Source organism: Chlorocebus sabaeus, chromosome X (genome assembly GCF_047675955.1).
Source record: "Chlorocebus sabaeus isolate Y175 chromosome X, mChlSab1.0.hap1, whole genome shotgun sequence".
Classification (NCBI taxonomy): domain Eukaryota; kingdom Metazoa; phylum Chordata; class Mammalia; order Primates; family Cercopithecidae; genus Chlorocebus; species Chlorocebus sabaeus.
The window spans coordinates 3,106,511-3,116,961 of NC_132933.1; positions in this window are offsets into that span (position 1 = coordinate 3,106,511).

Consider the following 10,451-nt stretch of genomic DNA (forward strand, 5'->3'; position numbering starts at 1 on the left):
GGTGCTTTCTGCTAGGCAGGGAGAGCCAGAGCTGACTCCATTAAAAAGGCATTCTAACTAGGTTATCTCAAGTGCAATTTGACCAATTGTAAGCATGGGCTAGATTTTGGATGGTAACAAAATGCATGAAAATAGTGGATTGGGTGGGAAAGCAGCTGGGAGAGAGGGAAGGAGTTGGTCTTTGACTCACATTCTAGGAGTTTAGAGCTGCACCTGGCTGGGAAAAAGTCCCACACAGCCAAATTTTGAAGTGCTTTCTCTGAGAGGAAATACTTAACTGAATTTTACGGAATAAGCTTCCTTTTTGGGCTAATTATTCCAATACCTATTGAGCTGTATATTCTCTGATAAGTCCTGGAGAACTACGACAACAACAACAAAATCCCAGTGTTAGGGCCTGGGGTTAAAAAATATGAGAAATAACAACCATCAGCCATTTGTTAAACTTCTAATCTATACCAGGCCCAAAGCCAGGTGCTTCACCTGCGTCGCATACACTCCAACTGTCCTACTAGACAGGCCTTATTACATCTGCTTACAGATGAAGAATCCAAGGCTCACAGGGTTTGTGAATTGAGACCTAAAAACAGGGTACTTATTGGGTATTTCACAGGATCACGTGGCTAGTCAGGAACAGGGCAGAACCCGACCCCTGTTCTGAATTCCTTTAGAGCCCATGCTGTTCCCACTTCTCCCAGCCCAAGGCTGACCTCCTGACAGGTACGTCATCTTTCTTCTCAGCACTGCACCATGTCTCTCAGATGACAAAAAGAAGGACCTTGAGGCCAGTATAGTGAAGCAGGCGTGGAACGCGACAATGAGAATCAAACACCATTTGGGGCTGGTGTGTGCTGGGTTCCCTGAGAGCTGACGCTGCCCAGATGTGGGCATTTCTGTGCAGCCCCAGCACTTTCAGAATTACAGCACATGTCCTCGGGTCACTTCCATGTATCCTGTCTGACTCTGGAACCTACCTGGCCTGCTGATCAGCTCGTCACTGGTCCCCACAGAACAGCCCAGAATCCCCTGCTCACCTCCTGACAGGGAGCATTCCTTTTCCCTGTATAAGTCCTTTGGTTGTCCCATCTCTCACCCAGGAAGCCATATGATATCAACAATTGATAAAAAAATTCACATGGGGACAGTGACATTTAGATACCTGGTTACGACTCTGGTTGTCTTCAACACACTCTCTAATTGTTTTCTGAATGGGCTGAGTGGTCTGCTTTGCCATATTATCTAAGGGTTCTTGTGTGATTTCACCCTGAAGTTAGAGGAATTTGGAACCACCTTGATACTTCAAGCTTTCACAGGGTGTCCTTTTGGAATTCGCCTCTGAATACATGCACAGATAAATGGTCAAAGAGCAAACCGTCCCTCATGAGTATTAGATGAGAAAAACCTTGGGAAATCCCAGTAGAACAAACATCTACTTACTGAGACTGAATTCCCAAATTTCTGGAGTCCTCCAGGAGTTTAAAAAAGATTCCTTGAAAACATGTCAACTCTCATGAAAGAGGAATAATTAAGCAGCCTTCTGTTTCTTGTCTGTTCACCTGCTCCACGGGAAAATACTGGCCTTCAGTGTGCGTAAAAGCACCAGACAGGTGTTCAGGCGTGTGGAGGGTAGCACAAATTCACAGGTTAACATTTTGACCGGGAATCCAATGGAGGAAAAATTCTCAGCTTACTATGGATTTAAAGGGTATTGCAAAGGGAAGGCTTCCTGCTGAGACTTTTAAGATTATTGGGCAGTTAGTTGTGATTGTATATGTGAAAACATCAGTCACATATTTGACACTGGAAAAAGTTGGAGAATGTCACGGCAAATTTGGCCTTCTCAGAAACTCCTCCTAGAAATGAGATGGGTAGTGTAATACCAAATAAACATAGTTGCTTTTTGTTGGGCACCTACTGTGTAACAGTTTATGGGGGAGGGTATCCTACTCACCTACATTTTGTCTTTGTCTCCTTCCTGGACACATGGGAACAGTAAAGTCCTTGCAGTTAGGATGGGTCATGTGACATTTCCTTTATACCAATATAGGAGCAGAAGCATCGTTTGTCACATCCTGGCATGTGGGAGCCAGTGTGCCATTTCCACGCTTTCTCCCCGCTTTCAATGACAAACATGGCAGCTTCATCTTGAGATGATGGAATCACAAGGTGGAAGCAGCTTGCATCGCTGGGTCCCATGAGAGTGGAGAGCACCTGGCAAACTGCATCAGAACTTATTTGCACATAAAATAAACTCGTGTTGTGGCAAGCCATTCATGGTTGTTCTGTTGCAACAGCTAGCAGTTACTTAAACTCACAAGGCTAGTATTTCTGTTTGTCAGGTTTAAATATTTTTTATTTAAAATGTAGTATTGTATGTATTCTTATTGCAAAAATTATAGATATGTGGATTATTCACTATTTTCCCCTTTACAAAGCTCCTCCACAGTTAGCAACGCCTACCCACCCCCCCACCCCCCGCAGAGGTCACCACAGTTAACAATCTTGTGTAGTTTTTTACAGCTGACTCTAGGCTTTTCATTGACAGATAAACTATGACAATATATTGTTTTTATTTAATATATGAGAACAATGATATACATATTGATATTCCTTTATCACTTTATAAAATGGATGTAAGATATTTCCACAACAGGATAGATAGATAGATAGATAGATAGATAGATAGATAGATAGATAATAAGATAAGTAGATCTATCTCACTTTTGGACCCACTTTCTATAATTCTAAAGTAGGCATGCACCATAATTAATTAAACTCTTTCTTCCTAATGGATATATAATTTGTTTCCGATTTGCCGTATGATAAATACAATAAAATCAACGTCTCTGAATATGAATTGTTAGGCAAACATGGTTTTCTTTTAAGAAGGATATATTTACATGGGTATTGGGTTAAAGTGAAAGGGCGAAAATAGTTTAACATTTAAAATATTTCTAAAATTGTATTACAAAAATGCTGTGCCAATTCAAATTCTCATAAAAATCACAATCGATTTAAAATTCTGAAATGTGGACAGGACATTTCTTCTCTGCTTTGAGAAGGATTTGGTCAGACTGAAGAGGAGCCAGGTAATGAGAGCAGACAGGAGACCCTCAGCCCATAAGGGAGGATCCAGGGGAGAGCCGTTGCTGGCGTCCATGAGAGAGACCACATGAGAAACCAAGTCCACAGAACCCCAGGCAGGCTGGCAGTCTGAGTTCTAAATCCAGAGTTCAGGACGGTGGAGTCGGGCCTGAGGGAGAGAAGGGGGAAGGAGGAGGGAGGACAGGACAATGAATAGGAATAGGCTTGGGAAATCCCGGCACCATCATCACCAGCTGGAGGGGGCCCTGTGATCTGAGTGGGCAGGCCTGTTGGCTGAATGCACCAGGGCTGTGCTGGTCAACCTTCCCGCCCTCAGAATCCCCTTCTGGCTCTCAGGAAGAGCTTGGCTGGCTCTCGGCATCATTCTGGGCCAGCTACCTCTCTTGAACATTCCAGTGGTACTTTGCACCTTCACCAGCGTCCCAGATGTGGGAGCTGTCTTCATGCCTGCTCGGGGCTGGTGTTTTATCCCCTGGGGACCCTCCACAGAGTCTGGGCTATGTGAGTGGGTTGCTGACTGATGACCAAATGCCAAGACAGGTCAGGAATGCTGATGAGCAGTTGAAAGGGACAGTGGGGCTGCATGGAGGAGAAATGGGAGGAAGAGTGCCCTGGGACTAGTCAGCTCAGACTCTGCAGATGAAGGATTGGCTGTGGACGTGCCTTGAAAATAATCCAGGTGGCGACTGTGTCTCAGATAGCCATCTGTGGCTTCTGAATTCTTGGCACAGGAGGGGACAGGTGCCCTAGGGCAATGATCACTGGCCTATGTTGCCAGCAGATACAGTCTGGCGTAGAGGGCTGGACCAAGGTGTGTACGTGAGCAAGTTGTATGGGAAGGCAGTGGAGGTGGCAGCTTTCCTTGTTAAGCTGATGGGGATGTGTGGCGTCCAATACAGGAAGCATCCTGTTGGGAGCATCCTCACCTCCATGACAGTGTTTGGTCCAGGGGAGAAGACGTCTGCAGTGACCCTCTCCGTGGCAGTTTCCACGGGATTTGTGAACTCAAATGAGCACAGGTGAAGGAACCGTGAGTTTCTTCATGTAGGCGGGAGGCCCAGGACAGGCAGACTCCATAATTTGAATCAAAGAATTCCCATGCCTGATAACTTCATTCATTCCATGCACTTATTCATTCCTACAGAAAACTTTTATTGAATATATGCTGAGGAAACACCAAGTCAACAAAACAAAAGAAAGTGGCATAGAGAAATGATACAGACCTGGATGGGGGTCGTGCCAGGGGAGGAGAGGTAGGATTCAGAGCTTGGGTGGGCTGTTCACTTTGATAGGGCTCCTCGGCCAGGGTTGAGAGAATGCTTTCCCCTTCCTCGCCTCTTTGGTGTTGGCGGGTGGTTGTTGGACAATGGGCTGGAGGCTCGTAGTTTCCTGGACATGTTCACCACACCAGCACCTCTCAACAATCTACTCCAGTCCACCTGGTCTCCCCCTGCCTCCCCCAGGACAGTGAAGGCAGGCCAACAGGTGGAAACTCACACAACATTTTTATGCTAGTCTTGTGGTAGAATTCCTTTTCCCAGAAAACTTGGTGTTTTCTCTTAACACCTTCAACTGACTGGATGAGGCCCATCCACATTATGGATGTTAAACTGCTTTACTTAAAGTCAACTGATTGTAAATGTTGATCACATCTACAAAATACCTTCACAGCAACATCTAGACTACTGTTTGACCACACAGCTTAGCACTATAGCTTAGAAAAGTTGACACGTATTTTAGCCACTGCACATATTTTGCACCATACAAAAATGTAACTCAAAATGAACCACAGACTTTAAATGCCAAAATTACGGGTTTTTTTCTAGGACAAAACAAAAAAAAAATTGTGTTACCTGAGGTTATGTCCTAGTCAGCTCAGGCCACCATAACAAAATGCCATTGACTGAGAAGGCGAAACAACAGAAATTTATTTTTTTTCACAGTTTTGAACTCTGGATGTCCCAGATGATGGACTGGCAGGTTTGACTTCTGGTGATGGCCTTATTCCTGGCTTGTAGATGGCCCTTTATCAAGATGTGCATTCTTGGCCTTTCCTCTCTGCATGTGCAGAGAGAGAGAGAGAGAGAGAGAGAGAGAGAGAGAGAGAGAGAGAAAGGTCATGCAGGCACAAAAGTACTTTCTTCTGTCTCTTCTCCCTTCTTATAAACCATACTAATTCTATCGGATCAAGGCTCCACCCTTATGACCTCTTTTAACATTAATTACTTCCTTAGAAGCCTCATCTCCAAATATAGACACCCTGGAGCTGAAGGTTTCAGAATATGAATTTGCTGAAGGACATAAGCATTAGCAAAGAATGGACACATAGATTAATAAAACAGAATAGAGTTCAGAAATAGACCTGCACACATATAATCAGGTGATTTGCAACAAAGGCAATAATGGTGAATGTACAGGTTTTCCAACAAAAGTTGCCTGAACAGTTAGACATCTACACACAAATTATAATAACCTGGACATATCCTTACATATTCCATGCAAATTAACTCAAGATACATCATAGACCTAAAGAAAAATGCAAAAACTGTGCAACCTCTATAAGAAAACATAAGAGAAAATCCACATAACTTTGAGTTTGGTGATGAGTTTTTAAATTCAACACCAAAAGCATGATCAATGAAAGAAAAATTTACCAAGTTGATTTTATTAAAATAAAAACCTTATGGTCTTCAAAGGACAATGTTAAGAGAATGAAAACAGAAGCCACAGACTAGCAAAAACATCTGTGGTACACATATGTGATAAAGAACTTGTCTCTACAATATACACGAATTCTTAAAGCTCAACGATAGAAAACAATGAAAATAGTCAAAGATCTGAACACACGCTACACAAAAGAAGATATACACATGGCAAATAAGCATAATAAGAGTACTGAGTGTCCTTTGGCATCAGATAATTGTGTACTAAAATGAGATACCACTACACACCTATTAGAATGTCCAAAATCCATAAAAAAGCAAAACAACGAAAACAAAACCAAGACCAATTGCCAGTGAAGTTGTGGAGCAACAGAAACTCTCATTTATTGCTGGTGGAGTTGCAAAATGGTACAGCCACTTTGGAAGACAATTTGGCGTTTTCTTTAAAAACTGAACATAGACTTACTATAAGATTCAGTAGTCATAATCAATTTACCCAACTGATTTGAAAAATTTATCTACATAAAAAGTTGTATATGAATGTATACAAAAGCTCATTTCATAATCACCAAAAATAGAAGCATCCAAAATGTATTTCATTTGGTAAATGGATATATATATATATATATGTATATGTACAACCAGACAATGATACTACTACTCCTCAATGAAAAGGAATAAGTTACAAGCCACACAAAGTTATACATGACTCTTCAGTTCATCATGCTAGGTGAAAGAAACCAGTCTAAAAAGGCTGCATAGTATAAGATTCTATTTAAATGACATTCTGTAAAAGGCAAAATTATAAAGATGAAAACCTATCAGTGGTAGCCATGGGTTTTATCTGACAAACACAAGAGTTTTATCAGGGCAGTCAAACTAGTATGCATAATACTGTAATGCTGGTTGCATGCTTGCTTTGGTCTGAATATTTTTGTTGCCACAAAATTCATGTGCTGAAATACCAAGGTGATGGTAATAGGTAGAAGGTGGGGTATTTGGAGAATGACTTGATCATGAGAGCAGAGTCCTCTTGAATGGGATTAGTGTTTTTATAAAATAGACCCCACAGAGTTCCCTTACCCCTTCTTGCATGTGAGGACCCAGGGAAAAGGCAGCTAGCTGTCTGTGAACTAGGGAACAGGTCTCCACCAGACATGAAATCTGCCAGCACCTTGATCTTGGACTTCCCAACCTCCAAAATGTGAGAAATAAAGTTGTTTGTTTATAAGCCACCCAGTCTACATTACTTTTGTTATGGAAGCCCAAATGGACTAAGACAATGGCACAAGGTATTTGTCGCAACCCATAGATCTTTAAAGCACAACGAGTGAAGCTTAATGTATCTAAATTTTAAAAGTAACTTAAGAGGTTGGAGAATCACGGGACAGCAGGTAGAATGTTACACAAACACACAAACCTAGCTGTATTATAGATGTATGAAACCACCACAGTGAAGCAAGTGGGGGGGGGGAAGTTACCATATTTGGGTACTCCATCAAAGAAATATATATTCTGTAAAGTATAAGTTGGCCAGATAAGTGTGTAAAATAGTTGAACATTTGATAATCATTTATTTAATGTTTTAGATATGAAAACTATTGGGTTTTTGTTTTAAAAAAATCCTTAACTTTTAAAAATGCATATTAAGGTATTTAGAGATGAAATGGTATAATGCCTTAGATTTGCTCCATATTATTCCAGCAGTGCATATGCAGGTAGGCGAGTGTCTAACCGGAACCAGATTTGCTGTGTATTTAAAATTGTTCATGCTGGGTATCAAGTACCCTGGGTTCTTTATATTAGTTTCTGTTATTCTGTATGTGTGAAGGCTTTCCCTAATAAAACTTTTTTTATCATAAATATGTCATTAAAAGTGAAATCCTAAATGAAATTGACCACTTTGTAGAAATAAAATAAATAACCAAACTGACCCAAAAAGAAAAATAAAACTTTAATTAAACTATACAAACTGAAACTGTACAATATTCAAAGCTCAAGCTACCCTCAAGCATTCCAGGTTAGGCAGCTTTGGAAGCCAATTTTACTAAATGATCAAAGAAAACTAACCGCCATGTTATATCAGCTCTTCCAGAACATACAAAAGATTGATAATTGTTCAATTCATTCTCCCAGACTAGCCCTCCTGGATTCAAAACCAGATGAAGATCACATCCCTCCCCTGATGGAAAAAGAACACCTCAAGTAACCTCCCTCACATAGCAATAAATATCCTACGTAAATTAGTAGCATATTAGACGAATAAACAGGCTCTGCCCAAGGAAATAAAATATGATTTAACATTAGAAAAAAAATCTGTTTCATTGTGATTCCTCACATACAAAACGGAGGAGAAAAATTTTGATCATGTCAACGGGTACAGAAAAAGCTTTTAAAATAAATTTAATATGAGTTCATGGTAAAAAAAAAAAAAAAAAAAAAAAAAAAGAAAGTATTTAGGCAACATATACTCAAAGAGAACTTCTGTTTCCTAAAATCAACAGCAAACATACTTAAATGTCAAATATTCAAAGAATTATCAGTCAAGTCAGGAATGAGTAGTAGATGTAGGCTATTATCTCTACGTTTGAAATCAGGATTGAGACACAAAGAGCTGTAAGTATCAAAATGAGTAAGTGGCATGAATATTGGAAAAACATGTAATATTTAGTGATAATACCATTATCGATCTTGAAAATTCAAAGGAGCCGGGCGCGGTGGCTCAAGCCTGTAATCCCAGCACTTTGGGAGGCCGAGACGGGCGGATCACGAGGTCAGGAGATCGAGGCCATCCTGGCTAACACAGTGAAACCCCGTCTCTACTAAAAATATAAGAAAATTAGCCGGGCGTGGTGGCAGGCGCCTGTAGTCCCAGCTACTCGGGAGGCTGAGGCAGGAGAATGGCGTAAACCCGGGAGGCGGAGCTTGCAGTGAGCCGAGATCGCGCCACTGCACTCCAGCCTGGGACACAGAGCAAGACTCCGTCTCAAAAAAAAAAAAAAAAAAAAAAAAAAAAAATTCAAAGGAAAAGGTATGTGGAATATTCAAGTGCATCGGCCTTCAGAATAAGGTGTGCAACAGATTACTACAGCAAAATCAAAATCTTCACCTCATGAAAGCAATAACTAACTAGAACAATTAATAGACAATATACCATTTGCAATAGCAAGAAAATCCAATAATTACTTGAACAGAAGTCTAATAAAAACGTATAAGGTGTTTATACAGGCAGCTATCGAAGTATACTGACATATTCAGAAAAAAAGAGCTTGAAATATATAGAGGAGTATAACATATTCATTCATGGGGAACACAGCAGTGTAAAAATGTAAACTCAGCTTAAATTATTTACAATTTAGTGCCTTACCTGTAGCCACCGACATTACAAGCAAATTTGGGCTGCTGTGCTCTGCTTCCCAAATCAACTCTAAAAAGTTATAGAATGGAAACAGAAAGTAAAAAACCAGTAACAGCAACAAAATCTACGTAACAAAACAGGGACAGCCCAGGGTGAGACTGAAGACCTTGTTGAGCTGGTACTTGTGTTTGACACTTGCAGTGTCAGTTGGAGGGGGTTAGCAGCAGGGATGTTGGGGAGGTTTGTAGCCTGCCTAGACGACAGATGAAACAATGGGTAGAATAAAAGTTTTAAAATTTCCACTTCACTTCATTGCACAATCTGAGGCAGTCCCTGAAAACACGATGCCAAGAGGCCTAGTGTAATAGCAGGACACCAGGAAAATTGGGTTGGTTAAGGCACTATGGCTCCAGAGTTCTGCTAATAACAACCTGAAACCAACATAGTGGGAGAGGAATTACGTTTAAAAAAAAATTCTTTCAACAGAACACAAAGACTGGAATAGAAGTAGAATAGGATATCAGAATGAATCATGCATACTAAGGGTAACTGTTACTTCATAGAAATAAATATAAATATTGCTACCTAAATATATACTTGGAAGATATGTAAACCCTATTTCTTCGATTCAGGGAATAAATCATTTAGGACCAAAGGTTTGCCAAGTGTAGCTCTGGCTGGGGAGGAGCCCTCGTGGGAAGGTGTGCACCTTCTCCCAGAGGTCACTACAATCGCAGGAGCTCCCACCCTGCAGGGAGCACCTGGCCTGGGACCCGCAGCCATTCTCTACAAGGGGTGCAGACGCGCAAATGCTCAGAGGTGACAGAAACAGTGTATCTCCCACCCATCACTTCATCCAACAGCCAGGAGTGAGGAAGAGGACCCTCCTGAATGAGGACTGAGGGTTCACCCTCCCCCACATAGAGGGACCAGAGAATCCAACTCAGCCCCCTTGTCAGCCCTGGTAAACACTGGCAATGATGTCACCCCGACCACACCCCTCCCCCCAATGCCACTTCGGGGGGACTCAGAGTCAGAGACTTGGTCTGAGCACATACAATCAGCAGAGGATGGCGGTCCAGGCTCAGCCAGGTATCCAAATCAGGACCCTGAGGGATGACCAAAGGCCCCTCCCACCCCCAACTCCCCCGACCCCACCAGGATCTACACAGCCACAGGATCCCCGTCCCAATCCCTGCCCCTAACCTCAACACCATCTTCATGCTTACCCCCATCCCCATCCAGATCCCCATCCAGGCAGAATCCGGTTCCACCTCTGTGGAAAACCCAGGGAAGTACAGATGCCCGGATGTGACGTCACTGAC